Genomic DNA, 15,624 nt, shown 5'->3' with positions numbered 1-15,624 from the left:
GCACTGCCTTCACTCTCTTGGGTATGGAGGTCACTAGAGCTTCACAGGTTGCCACTGGAATCCTCTTCCCCTCCTACCTGACGACATTCAATGAACTATAGCTTCCCACAGGTGAGCAGCACTCATGCAGCCCCAAACCAATCATGGCACTCCCACCACCATGATTCACTGTAGGCAAGACACACTTGTCTTTATACTCCTCACCATCTAAACCGAATAAGTTTATCTTGATCTAATCAGATCACAAGACATGGTTAGTGTAATTTATGACCTTAGTCTGCTTGTCTTCAGCAAACAGCAAGCTTTCTTGTGCATTATCTTAGAACAGGCTTTCTCCTGGGACAACAGACACACAGATCAATTTTATGCAGTGTGCATGAAGCACTGACCCACTGATCTGAGCACTGACCCCCCCCCCCCGTAACCTCTGCGGTAATGCTGGCAGCACTCAAACGTCTATTTTGAAAAGACAACCTCTGAATATGACGCTGAGCATGTGCACTCAACTTCCTTGGTCGACCACGGCGAGTTCTGAGTGAAACCTGTCTGTTATGATTAAGTCACAAAGGGGGGGATAGCCGGGGAATAAGCTAGGCAACCAGATAACCAGAAAGATTGGTAACTTAACGGATTGCAGACCCCTAAAACTAACAACACAACTAGAATTAGCCGTAGGACGTACCTACGATGCCCTAGACGCCTCGGCACAGCCAAAGAATTAACTAAGTCTAAAGTAAGAAAGGGGAAAGCTAAACTGCCCCGGAGTAGAACCCCAAAGGAATAGATAGCCCCCAAACATATATTGCTGGTGAGACAAGATGAGGCACAAACACAGGCAGAAAATAGTGTAAGCAAATGATGGGGCCCAAACTGTCTAGATAGAACAGGACAGGAAAGATACTGTCTGCAATCACGCAAAAAACCCTAAGAAAAATCCAACACGTCTGATATGCAAAAATACTGAGGCCACACGACCTCTCCCCCACTAGATCAGAATTCTGGTGTGAACTGGAAGCAAAACAAAAGATACTGATATAACAGGGGATTAGCAATACTGAACAGACTGACATGAGCTGTGGCATATGGAATGGGGTCCAGCACAGGTCCCAGCTGGGAACAATACTGAACCAACACAAAAACTGGATCAAATGCAAAAAGATTCCAGCAAACAAATAACTTATCTGAACAATGCAGGACCAAGCAGGGGGCAAGCAGACTTCAAAATGCACAGGAAGAAAACCAAATCACCAGCAAAAACTGAGGGAAGCCTGCTCACTTAAATCTTCCCAGTCTGTAACACCTGACTTCCAATCATCCTCTTCAGGTGATTGACTTCTGTCAACTCGACCAGCTCCATTACCCGCAGCAACCACCAGAGGGAGCCCAAACTCAGAAGTCAGGTCACAAGTGTTCACAACACCTGTCTCATTAAACAGCTGCATGGTCTTGGCCACCATGCTGCAGCTCAGTGTCAGGGTCCTGGCAATCTTCTTATAGCCCAGGCCATGTTTATGTACAGCAACAATTCTTTTTTTTACATCCTCACACAGTTCTTTGCCATGAGGTGCCATGATAAACTTTCAGTAACCAGTATGAGTGTGAGAGTAATAACACCAAATTTAACCCACCTGCTCCACATTCATACCTGTGACCTTGTTGTAACACCTGTATTGCACTGCTTTATAACAGCGATCAGACTACAGAAAGTGAAAAAGTAAAAAAAAAATAATAATTTAAATAAAGCCTAAAATATATTGCACCCATAAATAAATATTTTTCTGAAAAAAAATACACATATTTGTTATTGCCGCGTCTGTAACGATTCGACCTATAAAACTGTCCCACCAGTTGACCCTTCAATGAACACGATAAAAAAAACAAGGTAAAAATGATGTTTTATCATCATACCGCTGCACAAAAAGTGGAAGAGAATGCAATAAAAAATACGGATATAAATAAAAATGGTACCGCTGAAAACGTCAAATTATCCCCCAAAAAACAAGTTGCTATAAAGCTCACTTCGCGTAAAAATAAAATTATAGCTCTCAGAATACAGCAATGCAAGAATAATCATTTTTTCTATAAAATAATTTTAATTATGTAAAAGTGCCAAAACATAAAAAAATAAATGTGGCATCACTGTAATCGCACTGACCCAAAGATTAAAGCTGCCTTATCAATTTTACCCCACGTGGTATGGCATGAAAAAAAATATTCCTGAATTGCTGGTTTTTGTTCATTCTGTCTCCCAAAAATCGGAAAAGAAAGCGATTGAAAAATGTCATGTGCCCAAAAATGGTACCAATAAAAACGACAGCTCGTCCCGCAAAAAAAACAAGCTGTTACATGACTCAGTCAGCAGAAATATGGTAAAATTATAGCTCTCAAAATATGGCAATGTAGAAACTTGTTTTTGCAAAAAAAAAGCATCTTTTAGTGTGTGACAGCAACCAAACATAAAAACCTGATATGAATTTGATATCACTGTAATCGCACCGACCCGAAGAATAAAGTCGCCTAATCACTAATACCGCACAAGGAACAACGTAAAAAATAAATAAAACCAATTCTTCACCTTCTGTTGATTTTTTCATTACATCGGAGCTCCCATGTAAATCTCTGAAATACGTGATTCAGACGGAACCAGAGACGGAAGATTCTCTATAATGAGGCAGATGGAGGCACTGTGAATGCAGTGTAGCTGCCTATAATCTGGCGGTGTCTGTCTTTTAGGCGTGCATAAAATTGCCATCGACTACAATTTTGCGCATTTCTGAAAAGAAGGATAACGCTGAACAGAGGTCAGACATAGTCAAGAGTAACTCTGCTGCTTCATTATAGTGAATGGCTCCCTAGGGGGTTTCATCTGAATAAAGACACATGGAGATTTAAATAGAAACCCCAAAGTAAGTGCTCAACGTAGAGTGCCGGATAAATGTGATCCCAAATGTTATGTAAAATGTTCCCAATAAAAGCTTCAAATCAATCCACAAAAAAGCAGGTAATAACTCAGGTCCGTCATCTATCAATGGAAATATAGGGGGCTTCCACATTACTGATAGTACAAAGGCTCTGGAAGAGCAAAATAGCTCCTCGCACCCAAAAAAATCCAGCAATTTCTGCACTCCTAAATCCAAATGCCCCCCTCTCTTCTGAGCCCCACAATGTGCCTAACCAACATTTAACATCCACATGTTTGGCATTTCTGTAGTGATGAGAGCCCACCTAATTTAAGGGTGCATGAGCTGAGCACAACGTACTGGTCACTATGATGGCAGTTTGCAATTTTCACTCAGCAATATCCACTACTGCTGGTTTCTGGAATACATCCATGGAGTCAAAATTGTCACTATACCTGTAGATAAATTCCCAACTGTCACAATTCATGGCGGTGTCATGTCGGACGCTATTCACACCACAGCATCCGGCAGGCAGAGGTAGTTCCACCTCCGTCCACTATAGCCTCAGTGGCACCGGCTTGATTTTCTCAGGCTATTGGGGGTTAATCTAGCTGGAGATCAGGTTGGATGTTTGGTCATGCCCACGGTCTTTAAATAGTCGTGCTGGCCTATGGGCGTCGCCGATTATAGCTTGTGTTTCATACCAAGTGGTTCCGGTCTGGAGTGGAGGTGTTGGAGAGAGAGAGATTCGTATCTGGTGGCGTATGATCCGTTGTTACCTTTTCACCTTCCCATATTTGTGTTTTGTTGTGCCCTGTTCACATTACTGTATAGTCCTGTGTGTAAGTTCTCCCTGTCTGTCATTATTGTGTGGGGCTTTGGTGGTTTGTCTCCTCACTGGGTGGAGGGTGGAGGGTTAAGCTTAGGGCTGAGCAGGAGATAAGGAAAGGTTGGAGGCTCAGGCATTTGCACCATCAGCAAAAACCCTGGGTTGAGGGTCAGACAGGGTTTCCCCTAGTTAAAGGGACACAACAGGGGCCCCGGGTATTTCAGCCTTAGTTGACCTAAGCCCCGCGTGACATTATAATCGGCCTACATTTTTCAGGAGTCCATGGATCCCATGGATTCCATAACCCGCCAGTTGGCGGCGCTGTCCTTACAGGTCTCCGAGTTGAAAGGGGCAGTTCAGCAGCAGGGCCTGGTAGTAGCGAAGGTGCAAACGGCATCTGCAGGTATCGGTGCAGAGCCGAAGATCCCGCTGCCAGAACGATTCTCAGGGGAACGCAGCAAATTTGTCATATTTCGGGAGGCCTGCAAGTTATACTTCCGCATGCGCCCGGTCTCCTCAGGTAATGAGGCTCAGCGGGTGGGTCTGGTGTTATCATTACTGAGTGGTGACCCCCAAGCATGGGCATTTTCCTTACCAGCTGACCCTGCTACATTTCATTCTGTCGATAATGTTTTTTCTGCACTCGGGCTCATTTATGATGATCCTGACAGATTGGCTCTAGCGGAATCTAAAATCCGCGCCCTCCGCCAGGGGGAGCGCTTGGCGGAGGACTATTGTTCGGAATTTCGCCGTTGGGCAGTAGACACACAGTGGAACGACTCAGCGCTGCGGAGCCAGTTTATTCATGGGGTATCAGGGAACGTTAAACAGGCCCTCCTGATGTATGAGACTCCTGCATCGTTGGAGTCTGCCATGAGTTTGGTTATACGTATTGATCGCCGTTTGCGTCAGGGGGCACAGGAGATGCTACCCCTGGGGGAAAGCAGAGGTGCAAGTGTGGTTGCTGCAGGTGAGCCCACGGAACCTATGCAAATTGCGGGGGTGTCACAGGTTAAGCGTCGCGTTCCTGGGTTCAGGAAGCCCGGAGCATGTTTTTACTGTGGTAAAAGAAATCATTATGTTAACGTTTGTCCTGTGCTACCGAAGAAGGTCACACCGGCGGAAAACTGTTAAGCTCAGAGGGTATGGAAGAGGCCCAACTGAGCGTATGCATATCCTCCATGATGGTATCTCAATGTATACTCCCTGCCAAGGTTATTATCGCGGGCAGAGAGCTACCAATATCAGTGTTTGTGGATAGCGGTTCCGCCACCAATCTCATAGATGAGGAGTTTGCACGCACTGCCGGGTTTAAGATCGAAAAACTCCCTCTTCCACAAGGGGAGATAATGGAGTTTGTGGCTGAGGTGAAACTCCACATTGGGGTCCTACATTCTGAGTGGGTTACATGTAGGGTTCTCCGTAATCTCCCAGCACAAATGGTCCTGGGTTTTCCATGGTTGTCCAGGCACAACCCGGTGATTGATTGGAAAACTCAGGACATAGTCCAATGGAGTGGTTTCTGCCAGGACAATTGCTTGGCCACATGTGTGTCCGCCGTGACGCCCAGCCTTCCGGAGGCTTTGCAGGATTTCGCGGATGTATTCTCTGAGAGGGGTTGCTCAGAACTGCCGCCACATCGAGCCTATGACTGTGTGATTAGGTTAAAACCCGGTGCCAAATTACCTAAGGCCAGGATGTTTAATATTTCTGGTCCAGAGAGACAAGCTCTGAAAGACTACATCGCGGAGAGTCTGAGCAAAGGACACATCCGGCCTTCGTCCTCGCCTGTAGCAGCGGGGTTTTTCTTCATTAAGAAGAAAGATGGGGGGTTACGCCCGTGTCTGGATTTCCGGGAGTTAAACCAGATTACGATCCGTGATCCCTACCCGATGCCTTTGATCCCTGATTTGTTCAACCAGGTGGCGGGGGCGAAGTGGTTTTCCAAGCTTGACCTCAGGGGGGCATATAACCTCATAAGGGTCCGTCAGGGGGATGAGTGGAAGATGGCGTTTAACACTCCTGAGGGTCATTTTGAGAGCCTGGTTATGCCATTTGGGTTGACAACCGCGCCTGCTGTTTTCCAACATTTTATTAATGATGTATTTGCTCATGTCCTGGGGAAATTTGTGATTGTATACCTGGATGATATCCTCATTTATTCGAGCGACCGGGACACTCATTTAGAGCATGTCAGGCAGGTGTTACAGTTGCTCCGGGAGAATAAGCTCTATGCTAAGCTGGAAAAATGCTTATTTTTTGTTCAGGAGTTGCCTTTTTGGGATATATTGTGTCCGCTGCAGGGTTTAAAATGGACACCGCGAAGGTGCAAGCGGTGCTGCAATGGGAAAGGCCTGATAATCTGAAAGCGCTCCAGCGGTTCCTTGGGTTTGCTAATTATTATAGGAAATTTATAAAACACTTTTCTACTATAGCCAAACCGCTCACGGACATGACAAAAAAAGGTACCGATCTGGCTAGCTGGTCTGAGGTGGCGATACGTGCATTTGAGCGTCTGAAGAACAGTTTTGCTTCAGCCCCCATTTTAGTGCAACCGGACGTGTCTAAACCTTTTGTGGTGGAGGTTGATGCGTCTGAGGTGGGAGTGGGGGCAGTACTGTCACAAGGCTCGTCCTTGAGCGATATGCATCCATGCGCCTACTTCTCCAAGAAGCTGTCGCCGGCCGAACGGAATTATGATATCGGCAACAGGGAGTTGTTGGCCATCAAATTGGCTTTTGAGGAATGGCGACACTTCTTGGAAGGGGCGGCTCACCAGGTCACAGTCATCACCGACCATAAGAACCTGCTCTATCTGGAGTCGGCCAAGCGTCTGTCTCCTAGGCAGGCTCGCTGGGCAGTTTTTTACACGTTTCAATTTTCTGGTGACTTACCGTCCCGGGGCTAAAAACACCAAGGCGGATGCCTTGTCTAGGTGTTTTCCGGGGAGGGAGAACCTCGGGAAGAGCCGGTACCCATCCTCCAGGAAGGTGTAGTGGTCTCGGCTCTCACGACTGAGGTAGAGGCGGAGATTGCCGAGGCCCAAGAGGAGGTACCGCCAGGACTTCCCGCCAACAAATCATTTGTACCCCTTCATCTTCGTCTTAAGGTGTTGAGGGAACACCACGACTCAGTACTGGCTGGTCATCCAGGGGTTAAGGGCACCTTAGAGCTGGTATCGCATAGTTTCTGGTGGCCCGAAATTCGGCAGGACGTGGTCTCGTACGTGGCAGCTTGCATCACGTGCGCTAGGGCCAAGTCGCCCCGAGCCCGTCCTGCTAGCACGCTACAGCCTCTGGGGGTACCTAATAGGCCATGGACAGAAATCTCCATGGATTTTATCACTGACTTGCCAGCCTCGGCGGGGAACACGGTCATCCTGCTGGTGGTTGACCGATTTTCAAAGATGGCGCATTTTGTGTCGTTGCCTTCCTTGCCCAATGCAAAGACGTTGGCTCAGGTGTTTGTGCAGGAGGTGGTCAGACTCCACAGAGTTCCGTCGGACATGGTATTAATGGTTTAAATGCAGATTGCACATTTTCTGTTAGTACAATAAACCTCATTTGAATCCAGAAATATAACTGAGTCCATCAGTTATTAGATATATGAAACTGAAATAGCTGTTGCAAAAACCAAAATTGTTATAAAGAAAAAAGGTTAACATTAATAGGGGTGCCCAAACTTTAACATATGACTGTACATGCAGATCGGCTGGTCAGCTCTTTTCACCGTCGTCATCCGGACAAGCCGGGTCCTATGAGTCTTGAGGGCCCTGGGGTCCCTCGTAGAAGACGGGGTACTGTCATGTCGGACGCTATTCACACCACAGCATCCGACAGGCAGAGGTAGTTTCACCTCCGTCCACTTGTCATGTCGGACGCTATTCACACCACAGCGTCCGGCAGGCAGAGGTAGTTCCACCTCCGTCCACTATAGCCTGTGGCGCCGGCTTGATTTTCTCAGGCTATCGGGGGTTAATCTAGCTGGAGATCAGGTTGGATGTTTGGTCACGCCCATGGTCTTTAAATAGTCGTGCTGGCCTATGGGCGTCGCCGATTATAGCTTGTGTTTCATACCAAGTGGTTCCGGTCTGGAGTGGAGGTGTTGGAGAGAGATTCGTATCTGGTGGCGTATGATCCGTTGTTACCTTTTCACCTTCCCATATTTGTGCTTTGTTGTGCCCTGTTCACATTACTGTATAGTCCTGTGTGTATGCGGCGCGGTGCAGTTTAAGTTCTCCCTGTCTGTCATTATTGTGTGGGGCTTTGGTGGTTTGTCTCCTCACTGGGTGGAGGGTGGAGGGTTAAGCTTAGGGCAGAGCAGGAGATAAGGAAAGGTTGGAGGCTCAGGCATTTGCACCATCAGCAAAAACCCTGGGTTGAGGGTCAGACAGGGTTTCCCCTAGTTAAAGGGACACCACAGGGGCCCCTGATATTTCAGCCTTAGTTGACCTAAGCCCCGCGTGACAGGCGGGTAGTGGGTGGCTGGATCTTTGGAGAGTGCGCCATCCAGAGACAAGGGAGTATACTTGCCATTCCTCCACTTAATGCTCTCTATCTCGAATAGACTACATTTTTGGGTCCAGCAGTCTGGCGACATAGGTGGATGATATTAAGCATGGAGGTAGGGGGATTTCGGATCATAGCCCAGTTATTCTTAAGATTAAATACGGGCCATCGACTTATAGGATAACATGGAAACTGAAACCTTTTTGGCTGAAATTGATAACATCCCCTGATAGAACGATAGATCAGTTACGTTGCTTCGTCTCGTCCCACCCTGAACCCCGAAATATTAATGTATTTTGGGATGCTCTTAAAGCCTATTTACGGGGGTGTTTATCCTCTACGATCTCTTATATTAAACGGGTGACATCGGAGGAGGATGGCGAGATGGAGCGACGTCTGAAAGATTCAGAGGCAGCCTATATACAGTGGGGAAAAAAAGTATTTAGTCAGTCAGCAATAGTGCAAGTTCCACCACTTAAAAAGATGAGAGGCGTCTGTAATTTACATCATAGCTAGACCTCAACTATGGGAGACAAACTGAGAAAAAAAAATCCAGAAAATCACATTGTCTGTTTTTTTTTCATTTGATTTGCATATTATGGTGGAAAATAAGTATTTGGTCAGAAACAAGCAAACAAGATTTCTGGCTCTCACAGACCTGTAACTTCTTCTTTAAGAGTCTCCTCTTTCCTCCACTCATTACCTGTAGTAATGGCACCTGTTTAAACTTGTTATCAGTATAAAAAGACACCTGTGCACACCCTCAAACAGTCTGACTCCAAACTCCACTATGGTGAAGACCAAAGAGCTGTCAAAGGACACCAGAAACAAAATTGTAGCCCTGCACCAGGCTGGGAAGACTGAATCTGCAATAGCCAACCAGCTTGGAGTGAAGAAATCAACTGTGGGAGCAATAATTAGAAAATGGAAGACATACAAGACCACTGATAATCTCCCTTGATCTGGTGCTCCACGCAAAATCCCACCCCGTGGGGTCAGAATGATCACAAGAACGGTGAACAAAAATCCCAGAACCACGCGGGGGGACCTAGTGAATGAACTGCAGAGAGCTGGGACCAATGTAACAAGGCCTACCATAAGTAACACACTACGCCACCATGGACTCAGATCCTGCAGTGCCAGACGTGTCCCACTGCTTAAGCCTGTACATGTCCGGGCCCGTCTGAAGTTTGCTAGAGAGCATTTGGATGATCCAGAGGAGTTTTGGGAGAATGTCCTATGGTCTGATGAAACCAAACTGGAACTGTTTGGTAGAAACACAACTTGTCGTGTTTGGAGGAAAAAGAATACTGAGTTGCATCCATCAAACACCATACCTACTGTAAAGCATGGTGGTGGAAACATCATGCTTTGGGGCTGTTTCTCTGCAAAGGGGCCAGGACGACTGATCTGGGTACATGAAAGAATGAGATTTTGAGTGCAAACCTCCTTCCATCAGCAAGGGCATTGCAGATGAAACGTGGCTGGGTCTTGCAACATGACAATGATCCAAAGCACACCGCCAGGGCAACGAAGGAGTGGCTTCGTAAGAAGCATTTCAAGGTCCTGGAGTGGCCTAGCCAGTCTCCAGATCTCAACCCTATAGAAAACCTTTGGAGGGAGTTGAAAGTCCGTGTTGCCAAGCGAAAAGCCAAAAACATCACTGCTCTAGAGGAGATCTGCATGGAGGAATGGGCCAACATACCAACAACAGTGTGTGGCAACCTTGTGAAGACTTACAGAAAACGTTTGACCTCTGTCATTGCCAACAAAGGATATATCACAAAGTATTGAGATGAAATTTTGTTTCTGACCAAATACTTATTTTCCACCATAATATGCAAATCAAATTTAAAAAAAACCAGACAATGTGATTTTCTGGATTTTTTTTTCTCAGTTTGTCTCCCATAGTTGAGGTCTACCTATGATGTAAATTACAGACGCCTCTCATCTTCTTAAGTGGTGGAACTTGCACTATTGCTGACTGACTAAATACTTTTTTTCCCCACTGTATCTGATCAAACTAATAGTAATAGGGTGGAGTGGCTGACTGCTCAAAGGTTATATGCTCAATATACGGACACCAAGACGAAACATAAGTTATTTTTTGCCCGGCAGTCTTATTTTGAGATGGGGAATCAGGCAAGCAAATGTTTGGCTTACTTGGTACAACAGCATAATGCGACTAACACAATTCTACAGATTCGTGACTCGGTTGGTGCTTTGGTTTCCTCAACTGAGGGGATACTGAAATGCTTTTCTGATTATTATGGTTCACTATACAATTCTAAGACCGATGTGGATGGCCCGGAGTGTCTAAATTATTTGTCAGATATGGAATTTCCTGTGCTAAGTCCTTCCCAACAGGCCTTTATGGATACTGAGTTTACTCTGGAGGAGTTAGAGGACGCCATAAAAGACATGGCCTCCGAGAAGGCCCCTGGGCCGGATGGATTTCCTGTGGAATTATATAGGAAATACCAGGATATACTGGCACCTCTTTTGTTGACAGTGTTTCGTGGGATCTGGGAGGGAGGATGCATGCCGGAGTCCTTTTATGAGGCCAATATAATAGTTCTTAAAAAGGAGGGGAAGGACCCTTTAGATTGTGGATCTTAAAGGCCTATATCACTAGTAAATGTGGATTATAACATTTTTACAAAAATTCTGGCCAAAAGAGTGAATTCAGTCATATTAGATCTTGTACACTCTGACCAAATGGGTTTTATGCCTGGCAAGAGCACCTCCATTAATATCAGACGAGTCCAGTCAGTGGTCCAATATAGTTCTTCGGTACCGGATAATGAATGGGCATTGGCGTCGCTGGATGCGGCCAAGGCCTTTGACTCTCTTGAATGGCCTTTTCTCCACGCATGTTTGCAGAGGTATGGATTTGGTGATAGATTTCAAAAATGGGTTAGTGTTTTATACATGAAGCCCAAGGCCCGGGTCATCGTAAATAATTCCATATCTGAATCATTTTCACTGCATAAGGAAACTCGTCAGGGATGTCCCCCTTTCCCTGGCCCTTTTTGCTCTTGCTATTGAGGCACTGGCAATTCGTATAAGATCTTCCCCTAACATTGCTGGTATAGAAATAGCAGGTCGACGGACACCATAGGCCTGTATGCTGACGATATGGTGATATTTATGGACAGAGCGGAGGAGACTTTGACAGGAGTCATCACCACTATAAATAAATTCAGCAAATATTCTGGCCTACATATAAATTGGGAGAAGTCGGCTTTGATGCCTCTTTCCCACACTCCAATGCCACGACTTGAGACTCTCTCCTTACTGCCCATTGTAACCAGCTTTAAATATTTGGGTGTTCATATTTCTCAGGGTAGTAAATTTGATCTGCAACTCAATATACAACCATTGCTTGAAACGGTCAAGGGTAAATTTGCGATCTGGGGTAAACTTCCACTGTCTGTAGCCGGACGTATTAATTTAATTAAAATGATATTACTTCCCAAGCTTAGCTACTTTCTTCAACATAGTGCGGTAGTGGTGCCCAAATCCTTTTTTGCTAATCTGAATTCCCAAACCGCATCCTTTATTTGGGGGAAAGCCAGGCCTAAACTTAAATTAACCGCTCTACAGAGGCCCAAGAGGGGAGGAAGGGCAGCGTTACCTGATTTCTTTTTATATTATTTGGCTGGACAGGCCAAGGCCATTGGTACGTGGATGCCTGGAGGTCATCTCCCAAATTCTGAGAGTCATCTACTTCATGCCGCACGGATTAGCTGCCCGCTGGGTTTTTTGGAAATGAGGAAAATAAATGTCTCGAGACTGCTACCTCTGCTTCATCTGGCACGATCGATATGGAGACAGATTAAGGGGGTGGTTGGATTTGGGGATATTATAGCTGAAATGCCCCTGTGGAATAATGACTACCTCCCGGTGCTACTTGAACATCCATCCGACGAGTTTTGGGCTCAGTATAGTGTCTCTACGATAGGTGATTTATACGATCATGGAACTTTGGCGTCCTTTGAGCAATTACAAGTTAATCGTAATGTCCCGAGATCCCAGTTTTTCCGTTATTTACAACTGAGGTCAGTTTTTCAGTCGCACATGAGATGTATAGGTATAGATAGTGTCATTTCGTCTCTACCTTTGATAGGGATCCTCAAATCACAGGGCCCTCAAGGCCTCATCTCCTCTCTATATACATATATGTTGTCAGTGGGGACTGAATGTGCCTTAGATTCCGTTAAAAAGAAATGGGAGAGGCTCATTCCGGATACACAGGGTGAGGAATGGGAAGAAATCCTGGAGTCACCAATCTGGGTATCTCCGTCTGCCAACAACAGGATGATACAATTGTATATTATTAATCAATCATATTTGACTCCAATTCAACTCTTTAAGATGGGCCGATACCCGTCATCGGAATGTTTGAGATGTCACTCAATAGATGCAGACTTTATCCATATGATTTGGTGCTGTCCTGTTGTTGTGCAATACTGGAGGGAGGTGACATCATTGTTAACATCTTTAGTACAAACCCCTGTTCCCCTTGAGCCACTGATCTGTCTATTTGGAGTGTGGGATGAGGAGGCATGGGGTCATTATGTTGGGATTTTTCTACGGGAGACACTGTTTATGGCACGGAAGGTACTAGCACTACGGTGAATGGGGGTTCACCTCCTTCTCTTGGGTCCTGGATCACTTTGGTATCACGCTTGCCCTTATCTGCAGGAGTGTAGCGTGACGGGGTCAGCGGTCCTGGCTTTGGTGAAGGAACTCAGACCACGGGGCTGTCAGAGGGACCAGTGCAGGAGCACAGTTTGGGAGGTCGCAGGACCTGTGGAAGGGGCAGAGCGCTTGCAGAAGCACTCAGAGGCTGCAGGACCTAGCACCACGTGACCTGTGACATCAGAGGGGGTGGAGCTTATCGCAGGGACGCTGAAGTGACAGGCAGAGGGCTCAGAGAGCCAGGGGTTTATACAGTAGCGATGGTCGGGCAATCCAGAAGTCATACATAGGAGAATCAATGCGGTACAGAGTCAGGCAGAGCAAGAATGGTCAGGGAAGCAGGAGGTCATGCACGGGTCGGGCTGCACGATACAAAATCAGAAAGTCAGAGAGTAGTCAAGGGGAGCCAAAGGTCAGAACACGGGTCGAGCAGGACGGTACCAAATCAGGAAGCCAAGAGACAAAAAACAAAATCCAGACCAGGTCATACACACCACAAACACGGAAACAGGCGAGAGGCACTTAGCAAAGGCAGGGTCGGACACACTCAAGTATGAAGTATAAACGACAGGGATGGTTGCTCGCCTGTGGCCATAAATACCCTCCCTGAGACCAAAGAGAGGCTCCAACCATTAACCCTTCACTTGTCAGACCAAAATTCCAGATACCATGATATTAACCCTTCGCTTGTCAGACCAAAATTCCAGATACCATGACATTTGGTAAATTCGATTATCCCATATGAACGTACGCTGTATCAAGATAGAGGATGCCCGGGTAAATTCGAAAAGATTTGGGAGAGGTGGAATTCCTCTCACCTTACTTTGCAGAGCAGAGATGTCGCACAGTAAACAGTTCATTATGTGGAAGTAGGCTGCGGAATAGTTTGTTTTTGTAGACGTAGGTAGGGTTTAGAAGCTAGGCAGGTTTCATTATTGGTATAATAACACAACGCTATTGTGATTCAATTGGTATTATGTTTTGCTTAATTTATATACAACTGATGCACACATTAAGCTTCACATTTTCATGTTCTGTGCATAAGTATGTTTTGTATCAAGCTGAACATCATATACTAAATTGGTGTATTGTATAACTGCTTATAGTTTAATAAACGAATTTAAAAAAAAAACATTGGAGCTAAAATACCATTTTTGTGGGAAAAATTTGATTTTTTTTTTTTCATTTTCATGGTTCTACATTATCAAACAGTGAAGCACCAGTGGGGGGGGGGTTAAAGGTGCTCACCACACATTTAGGTACATTCCTTCAGGGATCTGGTTTCCAAAATGGAGTCACTTGTGTGGGGTTTCCACTAGTTAGGCACATCAGGGGATCTCCAAACGCAGCATGACAACTGCAGACTGTTCCATCAAAAATTGAGTTTCAAAACATCACTCCTTCCATTCTGTCCACTGCAGTGCACACAAATAGTAGTTTCCTTACCAAATATTGGGTATCAGTGCACTCAAGAGAAATTGCAGAACAAAAATTGTGGTCCACTTTCTCCTGGTGTCACTTGGGGGGGGGGGTTTAGGTACATCAGGGGCTCTCCAAACGTGACTTCGCATCCGCTAATAATTCTAGCAAATTTTGCATTCAGAAAGACAAAGAGCGCTCCTTCCCTTTCAAGCCCTGCTGTGTGCCAAAACTGTAGTTTTCCTGCACATATTGGGTATTGGCATACTCATGAGAAATTGCATAACAAATTGTATGGAGCAATTGTTCCTGTTATCCTTATGAAAATATAAAATTTGGGGCCAAAATACATTTTTGTGCGAAAAATTTGTTTTTTCATGGCTCAAAGTTAGAAACTTCTGTGGAGCACCTGGAGGTTAAAGGTGTTCACCACACATCTAGATAAGTTCCCTGAGGGGTCTATTTTCCAGAATGGTGTCACTTGTGGGGGGATTTCCTCTATTAAGGCACATAAGGGGCTCTCGAAATGCAAAAGAGTCTGCTAATTATTCCAACAAATTTTACATTCAAAAAGTCAAATGGCGCTCCTTCCCTTCTGAGTCCTGCCATGCGCCCAAACAGTGGATTTCCCCCACATACAGGATATTGGCATGCTCAGGAGAAATTGCACAACACATTTTGGGTTCCATGTTTTCCTGTTACCCTTGTGAAATTAAAAAAAATTGGGTCTAAACTAAAATTTTATGTGAAGCATCTGAAGGGTAAATACAATTCTTGAATGTGGTTTTGAGCACCTTGAGGGGTGCAGTTTTTAGAATGGTGCCACTTTGGGGTATTTTCTGTCATATAGGCCCCTCAAAGTCACTTCAAATGTTATGTGGTCTCTAAAAAAATGGTTTTGTAAATTTTGTTGTAAAAATGAGAAATCGCTGGTCAATTTTTAACCCCTATAACTTCTTAACCTCTGGATGTTGATGATTTGAGACCAGTCAGAAACAGTCATGAATGTGAAGCGACACTGGTTCAAGTTAAGACAAGTCTATAGGATTTTATTACCACATTCCGGACACATTGAGAATAACTTTCAACCCCTTAACACCCAAGGGTGGTTTGCACGTTCATGACCGGGCCAATTTTTAGAATTCTGACCACTGTCCCTTTATGAGGTAATAACTCTGAAACGCTTCCATGGATCCTGGTGATTGTGACACTGTTTTCTCGTGACATATTGCACTTCATGTTAGTGGTAAAATTTCATTTAAAT

At 45.3% G+C, this 15,624-nt stretch overlaps 1 protein-coding gene across 2 annotated transcripts in view; it reads right to left on the bottom strand.

Annotated features, from left to right (window-relative positions):
• Positions 1-15,624, bottom strand: part of ISOC2 (isochorismatase domain containing 2) — a 133,991-nt gene that overhangs the window by 63,632 nt on the left and 54,735 nt on the right. The gene's annotated exons all lie outside the window — the stretch shown is intronic.

This window comes from Dendrobates tinctorius, unplaced genomic scaffold (assembly GCF_039654945.1).
Source record: "Dendrobates tinctorius isolate UK_male_01 unplaced genomic scaffold, ASM3965494v1 ptg000184l, whole genome shotgun sequence".
Taxonomy (NCBI): Eukaryota; Metazoa; Chordata; class Amphibia; order Anura; family Dendrobatidae; genus Dendrobates; species Dendrobates tinctorius.
Note: the sequence above shows the minus strand (reverse complement) of the source record. Positions and strands in the feature narration are given on the sequence as shown.